General features: G+C 43.2%; 3 non-coding genes across 3 annotated transcripts; all 3 read left to right on the forward strand.

Moving 5' to 3' along the window:
- The first annotated feature begins 3,205 nt into the window (after nucleotides 1-3,205).
- On the forward strand, nucleotides 3,206-3,279 carry TRNAI-AAU (transfer RNA isoleucine (anticodon AAU)). The gene has a single exon. It is a non-coding gene; the product is annotated as a tRNA-Ile (tRNA).
- Nucleotides 3,280-6,872: 3,593 nt separating this feature from the next.
- On the forward strand, nucleotides 6,873-6,946 carry TRNAI-AAU (transfer RNA isoleucine (anticodon AAU)). The gene has a single exon. It is a non-coding gene; the product is annotated as a tRNA-Ile (tRNA).
- Nucleotides 6,947-10,526: 3,580 nt separating this feature from the next.
- On the forward strand, nucleotides 10,527-10,600 carry TRNAI-AAU (transfer RNA isoleucine (anticodon AAU)). Its single transcript has one exon. It is a non-coding gene; the product is annotated as a tRNA-Ile (tRNA).
- Nucleotides 10,601-12,403: the final 1,803 nt, after the last annotated feature.

The following is a 12,403-nucleotide window of genomic DNA, read 5'->3' on the forward strand; positions in this document are numbered from 1 at the left end:
GTCTCTTAACAGGGCCGAAAGATACACTGAAGGCGAAGGTGAAGTGAAAGAAGAAAGAAAGATCAAAGGAAATCAACAGCGATTGAGAGAAAACTCACAAAGGCAAATTGAGCAAAAGACAGGACCTGGGGAGTTAGACTACTTCAATGCAAATTTACGCCGCAGATGAGCATGACAACTGACCCTTGTCCAGTGGTGCTGAAACAATTTTGAGTGTGGGGGTGCTGCCATCAAAGGGCTTCTGAAAATCCAGGAATCATACAAAGAACAAGTCCTGCAGAATGAGCCACGCACATTCAGAAAGAGTGGTGATGCGTTGGTTACTTATTGGTAATCTTCATTAGCCTTAGTCCATTGCGTCCTTGTGACAGTCATTACAAAGTAAAGTGATGTCACCCTCCAAGAGGAGGAAAGAACAGGAGGATTCTTAAATGCTAGCGCCATGCACCCAACCTGGGTGCCAAGCCCTTGCCAAAGGACTGATGGGAAGGTGGGCAGGATGTAATGTTTGTGACAAGGACAAGATGGACTTAGGGTAATGCAGAGTTCAAAACATTGGTACTCAAATGCAAAACAGAAAATTTATTAAGCGATAATGCTTCACAAATGTATGCATTGAGGCCCAAGTAACCACCCTAGGAATTTCCTAGATTGTTACTCACTGGAATTCAACCCAGGAGGTGGCCATTCCTCTCGTAGACCATCCCTGACCTGGAAGATTTTCTAAAAAGCCTTGCAAAGCCAGAAAAATTGACAACTTAATCCACCTACTCAGAGTCATAAAAGTCACCTTCTTGTCTTTTCCAGGCTGTCCAAAAGTCACAAACAAGGAGTCGGTTTTCCTGAACTGCAGAGGCCTGGTGACATAAATGAAAAGAGCTCTTTAAACATCAAGTGTATTCAACAAATGTTCTTCCGGAGAGGAAGGAGAGGGAATGAAAGAAGGAAGAATTATTTCCTAAGATCTATCAAAAATAGACTTAACCTTTGCAGCAAAGGTAGGGCTAGGCCTTAAAGTTACCCCATCTTCCAAAGTATCAAATGAAGAGAGGACAGCATTTTAAGGCTCCCAGCTCCCCAATTGTTCTCAGCAAGGTGATAGAAAACAGGAAAATAACTTTATAGGAGACAATCTTTAATTGTACAGTATCCAGATCCTCAAAGAGATAAAATTGCAAAGCCTATGAAAGAGTAGGAAGATTCTGAGTTGGAGAAAAGGGATTTTTCATTGTTCTTACCATTGACAAAAGATCATAACAGTCTAGACACCAAAGAGTGTAACATCGATGAAAGTTCCGAAAAGTCCCTAAAAGCCTTTATCGCAAACCAATGAGCATTCAGAGTGGAAAGAGATTCAAGTGAAACCCATTCACAAGAAAATGCAAAATAGCAGACAAACTACAGGTAGGTGCCAAAAGATCATGAGCAGAACATCACGTCTGAAAGGACTTCCAGTTCTTTGAGTAAGACTTCGAAGTAGAAGGCCTGCTGGAGTGCTGAATTAACTACACTAAGGAAGAGGAAAGACCCTTTGCTAGCAGTCCAGACTTCTCAACCTCCAAAGCGATAGAGTGAGTTGGAGCAAGAAGGTCAGGGACGACGTTCTGAGAAGAGACACACTTGAGTAGTACCCAAGGAGGTAGAAGAGCCAGGGGTTCAGAAGAGGAAACCATGACATCTCTGGCCAATCAGGGCCAACAAGAATCAAGTTCCCTCCCCCTGTTGAGACTTGAAGAGAACCATCTGGATCAATAAAAAGGGGGGGAATGTATAAAGGAGACTTCTCAGCCACTTTATCACCAATACGTCCACTACCTAGGCTCCTTGTTCCGGAAACCTGGATCAGAATCGACAAAGATTAGCATTGTCCTTGTTTGAAAAGAGATCCAGAAAGGGTTTCACAAACTCTCGGCATATCTCTCAAAACAACAACCTGGATAACATCAACTCCAGCAAATTTGGAAACCTCCAGCTGTCTGCCATCACATTGTCGGTGCCCTTGATGTGTACTGCTGACGTATGCAACAGGTTGATCTCTGCCCAATAGCCCAATTGTTCTGCTATTGCATTGAGGGATTTTGAATGCATGCTTCACTGCTGGTTAATGTAAAAGACCGCTACCTTATTCTCTGTCTTTACTAGCACATTTTTCTGAGACAGATGATGATGGGAAAACTTCAAAGCCCTGAAGCTTACCATCAACTCCATCTACTTCCATGACCTCCGACTCTCTAGGAAAGACCACTTGAATCGACAGGATCAGTCCAACACAGTAGCTCTCAAGCCAGGTTTGCTGGCATCTGATGCGAGGAATTCAGGAGGATCCAGGTGTATTAGTGTCCACTTAGACCAGTGGTCTTCAAACTCTTTAATGCCACATCCACCCAAAGGGAAAAAAAAATCATTGGTGCCTCCCCTCTGAATTTTCCAGAATTCTTCTATCAAATTGACACTGTTTAAATATGTCTAGACCTATTTAAACATTGCAGTTAAGTTCTGTTACTGTTTTAAAAATGCAATCAAATACATGACCCCAAATATACTATTCTGGTCAGGCAGGCCTTACTAACCAATTGCAGCGTCATGCTCTGCTGAGTAAACTGATCTCACGGCAGTGAGGAATGCACAGGCCGGGTGGTGCCCGGTGCACAAAAGCGCACCTTCTTGTGTTGTACGTCTCTTTGCGCAAATGCAAACTCAAATTTCCTGCAGTGTGGTCGGCAGGAGAGACATGGGAAGATGCAGTAGGGAAAGCTTGAGCAACAAACCGTTGGCTATGTTTTGTTGTTACTTTGTTGACATGAGCTAGAGTAATTTAAAGCAGAAGGAACGGTCAGACCTAAAAACAACTCTTTTACCTCCAACGCCGAATAACCACTATAATTAGAATATCTCAAAAGCAGCTGGCCTTGTAAACTTAATGAGCAAGCAAGCCAATGCATTTTGGGTTTTGTTGTAAAAGAATTCAAATCCTATCCATCCTTTCCTTTTCTTCCGGCAACAACCAATGTTACAAAGATATCACAGCACACAGTGACATTGACTGAAAGAAGAGGCGCTGAGGCTGGCGTGCAGCACTCAACAGCTCTTGTTATTGCAATCCAGACAGGGGACGGAAGGAGAAAAGTATGAAGGAATTGCGATAGTGAGACCGACTCTTCTGTGTATCTGCATGTAATGGAAAAAGGAGAACTCTGTCATTCATGGTTGGTTAGCTCAGTTGGTTAGAGCGTGGTGCTAATAACGCCAAGGTCGAGGGTTCGATCCCCGTACGGGCCAAGTTAAGTTTTTTTCTCTCAAGTAAACTCTTTTTTTCTCATTTAATCAAACGCTTGTAAATCCATACACTCTGTTGCTCCAGTACACGTTCACTTTCCATTAGTCCTTCTTTTGCCACTTCTGACCAAAGCTCAAGCCGGCAGCGCCAGTAGAACAACAGAAGTGCAAGAGATTGTCTCTCCAAGATGGAGACACTGGCTCAGACTATGTCACGTGAGAGGTGGAGGGAGACCAAGAGCTGATTATTAGATGCGTGGGGCTAAGAGGAACATAACTCAGGTGAACAGATTCTGGATAGTCATGCTATAGCTAGGATCAGCAACGTTACAGGGGAAAGGATAGGAAAATAATTAGGTGACAGAAGTATAGAAGTGGCTACAAGGGGGCGTGTCTCTTAACAGGGCCGAAAGATACACTGAAGGCGAAGGTGAAGTGAAAGAAGAAAGAAAGATCAAAGGAAATCAACAGTGATTGAGAGAAAACTCACAAAGGCAAATTGAGCAAAAGACAGGACCTGGGGAGTTAGACTACTTCAATGCAAATTTACGCCGCAGATGAGCATGACAACTGACCCTCGTCCAGTGGTGCTGAAACAATTTTCAGTGTGGGAGTGCTGCCATCAAAGGGCTTCTGAAAATCCAGGAATCATACAAAGAACAAGTCCTGCAGAATGAGCCACGCACATTCAGAAAGAGTGGTGATGCGTTGGTTACTTATTGGTAATCTTCATTAGCCTTAGTCCATTGCGTCCTTGTGACAGTCATTACAAAGTAAAGTGATGTCACCCTCCAAGAGGAAGAAAGAACAGGAGGATTCTTAAATGCTAGCGCCATGCACCCAACCTGGGTTCCAAGCCCTTGCCAAAGGACTGATGGGAAGGTGGGCAGGATGTATTGTTTGTGACAAGGACAAGATGGACTTAGGGTAATGCAGAGTTCAAAACATTGGTACTCAAATGCAAAACAGAAAATTTATTAAGCGATAATGCTTCACAAATGCATGCATTGAGGCCCAAGTAACCACCCTAGGAATTTCCTAGATTGTAACTCACTGGAATTCAACCCAGGAGGTGGACATTTCTCTCGTAGACCATCCCTGACCTGGAAGATTTTCTAAAAAGCCTTGCAAAGCCAGAAAAATGGACAACTTAATCCACCTACTCAGAGTCATAAAAGTCACCTTCTTGTCTTTTCCAGGCTGTCCAAAAGTCACAAACAAGGAGTCGGTTTTCCTGAACTGCAGAGGCCTGGTGACATAAATGAAAAGAGCTCTTTAAACATCAAGTGTATTCAACAAATGTTCTTCCGGAGAGGAAGGAGAGGGAATGAAAGAAGGAAGAATTATTTCCTAAGATCTATCAAAAATAGACTTAACCTTTGCAGCAAAGGTAGGGCTAGGCCTTAAAGTTACCCCATCTTCCAAAGTATCAAATGAAGAGAGGACAGCATTTTAAGGCTCCCAGCTCCCCAATTCTTCTCAGCAAGGTGATAGAAAATAGGAAAATAACTTTATAGGAGACAATCTTTAATTGTACAGTATCCAGATCCTCAAAGAGATAAAATTGCAAAGCCTATAAAAGAGTAGGAAGATTCTGAGTTGGAGAAAAGGGATTTTTCATTGTTCTTACCATTGACAAAAGATCATAACAGTCTAGACACCAAAGAGTGTAACATCGATGAAAGTTCCGAAAAGTCCCTAAAAGCCTTTATCGCAAACCAATGAGCTTTCAGAGTGGAAAGAGATTCAAGTGAAACCCATTCAGAAGAAAATGCAAAATAGCAGACAAACTACAGGTAGGTGCCAAAAGATCATGAGCAGAACATCACGTCTGAAAGGACTTCCAGTTCTTTGAGTAAGACTTCGAAGTAGAAGGCCTGCTGGAGTGCTGAATTAACTCCACTAAGGAAGAGGAAAGACCCTTTGCTAGCAGTCCAGACTTCTCAACCTCCAAAGCGATAGAGTGAGTTGGAGCAAGAAGGTCAGGGACGACGTTCTGAGAAGAGACACACTTGAGTAGTACCCAAGGAGGTAGAAGAGCCAGGGGTTCAGAAGAGGAAACCATGACATCTCTGGCCAATCAGGGCCAACAAGAATCAAGTTCCCTCCCCCTGTTGAGACTTGAAGAGAACCATCTGGATCAATAAAAAGGGGGGGAATGTATAAAGGAGACTTCTCAGCCACTTTATCACCAATACGTCCACTACCTAGGCTCCTTGTTCCGGAAACCTGGATCAGAATCGACAAAGATTAGCATTGTCCTTGTTTGAAAAGAGATCCAGAAAGGATTTCACAAACTCTCGGCATATCTCTCAAAACAACAACCTGGATAACATCAACTCCAGCAAATTTGGAAACCTCCAGCTGTCTGCCATCACATTGTCGGTGCCCTTGATGTGTACTGCCGACGTATGCAACAGGTTGATCTCTGCCCAATAGCCCAATTGTTCTGCTATTGCATTGAGGGATTTTGAATGCATGCTTCACTGCTGGTTAATGTAAAAGACCGCTACCTTATTCTCTGTCTTTACTAGCACATTTTTCTGAGACAGATGATGATGGGAAAACTTCAAAGCCCTGAAGCTTACCATCAACTCCATCTACTTCCATGACCTGCGACTCTCTAGGAAAGACCACTTGAATCGACAGGATCAGTCCAACACAGTAGCTCTCAAGCCAGGTTTGCTGGCATCTGATGCGAGGAATTCAGGAGGATCCAGGTGTATTAGTGTCCACTTAGACCAGTGGTCTTCAAACTCTTTAATGCCACATCCACCCAAAGGGAAAAAAAATCATTGGTGCCTCCCCTCTGAATTTTCCAGAATTCTTCTATCAAATTGACACTGTTCAAATATGTCTAGACCTATTTAAACATTGCAGTTAAGTTCTGTTACTGTTTTAAAAATGCAATCAAATACATGACCCCAAATATACTATTCTGGTCAGGCAGGCCTTACTAACCAATTGCAGCGTCATGCTCTGCTGAGTAAACTGATCTCACGGCAGTGAGGAATGCACAGGCTGGGTGGTGCCCGGTGCACAAAAGCGCACCTTCTTGTGTTGTACGTCTCTTTGCGCAAATGCAAACTCAAATTTCCTGCAGTGTGGTCGGCAGGAGAGACATGGGAAGGTGCAGTAGGGAAAGCTTGAGCAACAAACCGTTGGCTATGTTTTGTTGTTACTTTGTTGACATGAGCTAGAGTAATTTAAAGCAGAAGGAACGGCCAGACCTAAAAACAACTCTCTTACCTCCAACGCCGAATAACCACTATAATTAGAATATCTCAAAAGCAGCTGGCCTTGTAAACTTAATGAGCAAGCAAGCCAATGCATTTTGGGTTTTGTTGTAAAAGAATTCAAATCCTATCCATCCTTTCCTTTTCTTCCGGCAACAACCAATGTTACAAAGATATCACAGCACACAGTGACATTGACTGAAAGAAGAGGCGCTGAGGCTGGCGTGCAGCACTCAACAGCTCTTGTTATTGCAATCCAGACAGGGGACGGAAGGAGAAAAGTATGAAGGAATTGCGATAGTGAGACTGACTCTTCTGTGTATCTGCATGTAATGGAAAAAGGAGAACTCTGTCATTCATGGTTGGTTAGCTCAGTTGGTTAGAGCGTGGTGCTAATAACGCCAAGGTCGAGGGTTCGATCCCCGTACGGGCCAAGTTAAGTTTTTTTCTCTCAAGTAAACTCTTTTTTTCTCATTTAATCAAACGCTTGTAAATCCATACACTCTGTTGCTCCAGTACACGTTCACTTTCCATTAGTCCTTCTTTTGCCACTTCTGACCAAAGCTCAAGCCGGCAGCGCCAGTAGAACAACAGAAGTGCAAGAGATTGTCTCTCCAAGATGGAGACACTGGCTCAGACTATGTCACGTGAGAGGTGGAGGGAGACCAGGAGCTGATTATTAGATGCGTGGGGCTAAGAGGAACATAACTCAGGTGAACAGATTCTGGATAGTCATGCTATAGCTAGGATCAGCAACGTTACAGGGGAAAGGATAGGAAAATAATTAGGTGACAGAAGTATAGAAGTGGCTACAAGGGGGCGTGTCTCTTAACAGGGCCGAAAGATACACTGAAGGCGAAGGTGAAGTGAAAGAAGAAAGAAAGATCAAAGGAAATCAACAGTGATTGAGAGAAAACTCACAAAGGCAAATTGAGCAAAAGACAGGACCTGGGGAGTTAGACTACTTCAATGCAAATTTACGCCGCAGATGAGCATGACAACTGACCCTCGTCCAGTGGTGCTGAAACAATTTTCAGTGTGGGAGTGCTGCCATCAAAGGGCTTCTGAAAATCCAGGAATCATACAAAGAACAAGTCCTGCAGAATGAGCCACGCACATTCAGAAAGAGTGGTGATGCGTTGGTTACTTATTGGTAATCTTCATTAGCCTTAGTCCATTGCGTCCTTGTGACAGTCATTACAAAGTAAAGTGATGTCACCCTCCAAGAGGAAGAAAGAACAGGAGGATTCTTAAATGCTAGCGCCATGCACCCAACCTGGGTTCCAAGCCCTTGCCAAAGGACTGATGGGAAGGTGGGCAGGATGTATTGTTTGTGACAAGGACAAGATGGACTTAGGGTAATGCAGAGTTCAAAACATTGGTACTCAAATGCAAAACAGAAAATTTATTAAGCGATAATGCTTCACAAATGCATGCATTGAGGCCCAAGTAACCACCCTAGGAATTTCCTAGATTGTAACTCACTGGAATTCAACCCAGGAGGTGGACATTCCTCTCGTAGACCATCCCTGACCTGGAAGATTTTCTAAAAAGCCTTGCAAAGCCAGAAAAATGGACAACTTAATCCACCTACTCAGAGTCATAAAAGTCACCTTCTTGTCTTTTCCAGGCTGTCCAAAAGTCACAAACAAGGAGTCGGTTTTCCTGAACTGCAGAGGCCTGGTGACATAAATGAAAAGAGCTCTTTAAACATCAAGTGTATTCAACAAATGTTCTTCCGGAGAGGAAGGAGAGGGAATGAAAGAAGGAAGAATTATTTCCTAAGATCTATCAAAAATAGACTTAACCTTTGCAGCAAAGGTAGGGCTAGGCCTTAAAGTTACCCCATCTTCCAAAGTATCAAATGAAGAGAGGACAGCATTTTAAGGCTCCCAGCTCCCCAATTGTTCTCAGCAAGGTGATAGAAAATAGGAAAATAACTTTATAGGAGACAATATTTAATTGTACAGTATCCAGATCCTCAAAGAGATAAAATTGCAAAGCCTATAAAAGAGTAGGAAGATTCTGAGTTGGAGAAAAGGGATTTTTCATTGTTCTTACCATTGACAAAAGATCATAACAGTCTAGACACCAAAGAGTGTAACATCGATGAAAGTTCCGAAAAGTCCCTAAAAGCCTTTATCGCAAACCAATGAGCTTTCAGAGTGGAAAGAGATTCAAGTGAAACCCATTCAGAAGAAAATGCAAAATAGCAGACAAACTACAGGTAGGTGCCAAAAGATCATGAGCAGAACATCACGTCTGAAAGGACTTCCAGTTCTTTGAGTAAGACTTCGAAGTAGAAGGCCTGCTGGAGTGCTGAATTAACTCCACTAAGGAAGAGGAAAGACCCTTTGCTAGCAGTCCAGACTTCTCAACCTCCAAAGCGATAGAGTGAGTTGGAGCAAGAAGGTCAGGGACGACGTTCTGAGAAGAGACACACTTGAGTAGTACCCAAGGAGGTAGAAGAGCCAGGGGTTCAGAAGAGGAAACCATGACATCTCTGGCCAATCAGGGCCAACAAGAATCAAGTTCCCTCCCCCTGTTGAGACTTGAAGAGAACCATCTGGATCAATAAAAAGGGGGGGAATGTATAAAGGAGACTTCTCAGCCACTTTATCACCAATACGTCCACTACCTAGGCTCCTTGTTCCGGAAACCTGGATCAGAATCGACAAAGATTAGCATTGTCCTTGTTTGAAAAGAGATCCAGAAAGGGTTTCACAAACTCTCGGCAACAACCTGGATAACATCAACTCCAGCAAATTTGGAAACCTCCAGCTGTCTGCCATCACATTGTCGGTGCCCTTGATGTGTACTGCCGACGTATGCAACAGGTTGATCTCTGCCCAATAGCCCAATTGTTCTGCTATTGCATTGAGGGATTTTGAATGCATGCTTCACTGCTGGTTAATGTAAAAGACCGCTACCTTATTCTCTGTCTTTACTAGCACATTTTTCTGAGACAGATGATGATGGGAAAACTTCAAAGCCCTGAAGCTTACCATCAACTCCATCTACTTCCATGACCTGCGACTCTCTAGGAAAGACCACTTGAATCGACAGGATCAGTCCAACACAGTAGCTCTCAAGCCAGGTTTGCTGGCATCTGATGCGAGGAATTCAGGAGGATCCAGGTGTATTAGTGTCCACTTAGACCAGTGGTCTTCAAACTCTTTAATGCCACATCCACCCAAAGGGAAAAAAAAATCATTGGTGCCTCCCCTCTGAATTTTCCAGAATTCTTCTATCAAATTGACACTGTTTAAATATGTCTAGACCTATTTAAACATTGCAGTTAAGTTCTGTTACTGTTTTAAAAATGCAATCAAATACATGACCCCAAATATACTATTCTGGTCAGGCAGGCCTTACTAACCAATTGCAGCGTCATGCTCTGCTGAGTAAACTGATCTCACGGCAGTGAGGAATGCACAGGCCGGGTGGTGCTCGGTGCACAAAAGCGCACCTTCTTGTGTTGTACGTCTCTTTGCGCAAATGCAAACTCAAATTTCCTGCAGTGTGGTCGGCAGGAGAGACATGGGAAGGTGCAGTAGGGAAAGCTTGAGCAACAAACCGTTGGCTATGTTTTGTTGTTACTTTGTTGACATGAGCTAGAGTAATTTAAAGCAGAAGGAACGGCCAGACCTAAAAACAACTCTCTTACCTCCAACGCCGAATAACCACTATAATTAGAATATCTCAAAAGCAGCTGGCCTTGTAAACTTAATGAGCAAGCAAGCCAATGCATTTTGGGTTTTGTTGTAAAAGAATTCAAATCCTATCCATCCTTTCCTTTTCTTCCGGCAACAACCAATGTTACAAAGATATCACAGCACACAGTGACATTGACTGAAAGAAGAGGCGCTGAGGCTGGCGTGCAGCACTCAACAGCTCTTGTTATTGCAATCCAGACAGGGGACGGAAGGAGAAAAGTATGAAGGAATTGCGATAGTGAGACCGACTCTTCTGTGTATATGCATGTAATGGAAAAAGGAGAACTCTGTCATTCATGGTTGGTTAGCTCAGTTGGTTAGAGCGTGGTGCTAATAACGCCAAGGTCGAGGGTTCGATCCCCGTACGGGCCAAGTTAAGTTTTTCTCTCAAGTAAACTCTTTTTTTCTCATTTAATCAAACGCTTGTAAATCCATACACTCTGTTGCTCCAGTACACGTTCACTTTCCATTAGTCCTTCTTTTGCCACTTCTGACCAAAGCTCAAGCCGGCAGCGCCAATAGAACAACAGAAGTGCAAGAGATTGTCTCTCCAAGATGGAGACACTGGCTCAGACTATGTCACGTGAGAGGTGGAGGGAGACCAAGAGCTGATTATTAGATGCGTGAGGCTAAGAGGAACATAACTCAGGTGAACAGATTCTGGATAGTCATGCTATAGCTAGGATCAGCAACGTTACAGGGGAAAGGATAGGAAAATAATTAGGTGACAGAAGTATAGAAGTGGCTACAAGGGGGCGTGTCTCTTAACAGGGCCGAAAGATACACTGAAGGCGAAGGTGAAGTGAAAGAAGAAAGAAAGATCAAAGGAAATCAACAGTGATTGAGAGAAAACTCACAAAGGCAAATTGAGGAAAAGACAGGACCTGGGGAGTTAGACTACTTCAATGCAAATTTACGCCGCAGATGAGCATGACAACTGACCCTCGTCCAGTGGTGCTGAAACAATTTTCAGTGTGGGAGTGCTGCCATCAAAGGGCTTCTGAAAATCCAGGAATCATACAAAGAACAAGTCCTGCAGAATGAGCCACGCACATTCAGAAAGAGTGGTGATGCGTTGGTTACTTATTGGTAATCTTCATTAGCCTTAGTCCATTGCGTCCTTGTGACAGTCATTACAAAGTAAAGTGATGTCACCCTCCAAGAGGAAGAAAGAACAGGAGGATTCTTAAATGCTAGCGCCATGCACCCAACCTGGGTTCCAAGCCCTTGCCAAAGGACTGATGGGAAGGTGGGCAGGATGTATTGTTTGTGACAAGGACAAGATGGACTTAGGGTAATGCAGAGTTCAAAACATTGGTACTCAAATGCAAAACAGAAAATTTATTAAGCGATAATGCTTCACAAATGCATGCATTGAGGCCCAAGTAACCACCCTAGGAATTTCCTAGATTGTAACTCATTGGAATTCAACCCAGGAGGTGGACATTCCTCTCGTAGACCATCCCTGACCTGGAAGATTTTCTAAAAAGCCTTGCAAAGCCAGAAAAATGGACAACTTAATCCACCTACTCAGAGTCATAAAAGTCACCTTCTTGTCTTTTCCAGGCTGTCCAAAAGTCACAAACAAGGAGTCGGTTTTCCTGAACTGCAGAGGCCTGGTGACATAAATGAAAAGAGCTCTTTAAACATCAAGTGTATTCAACAAATGTTCTTCCGGAGAGGAAGGAGAGGGAATGAAAGAAGGAAGAATTATTTCCTAAGATCTATCAAAAATAGACTTAACCTTTGCAGCAAAGGTAGGGCTAGGCCTTAAAGTTACCCCATCTTCCAAAGTATCAAATGAAGAGAGGACAGCATTTTAAGGCTCCCAGCTCCCCAATTGTTCTCAGCAAGGTGATAGAAAATAGGAAAATAACTTTATAGGAGACAATCTTTAATTGTACAGTATCCAGATCCTCAAAGAGATAAAATTGCAAAGCCTATAAAAGAGTAGGAAGATTCTGAGTTGGAGAAAAGGGATTTTTCATTGTTCTTACCATTGACAAAAGATCATAACAGTCTAGACACCAAAGAGTGTAACATCGATGAAAGTTCCGAAAAGTCCCTAAAAGCCTTTATCGCAAACCAATGAGCTTTCAGAGTGGAAAGAGATTCAAGTGAAACCCATTCAGAAGAAAATGCAAAATAGCAGACAAACTACAGGTAGGTGCCAAA

This window comes from Pleurodeles waltl, chromosome 12 (assembly GCF_031143425.1).
Source record: "Pleurodeles waltl isolate 20211129_DDA chromosome 12, aPleWal1.hap1.20221129, whole genome shotgun sequence".
Classification (NCBI taxonomy): Eukaryota; Metazoa; Chordata; class Amphibia; order Caudata; family Salamandridae; genus Pleurodeles; species Pleurodeles waltl.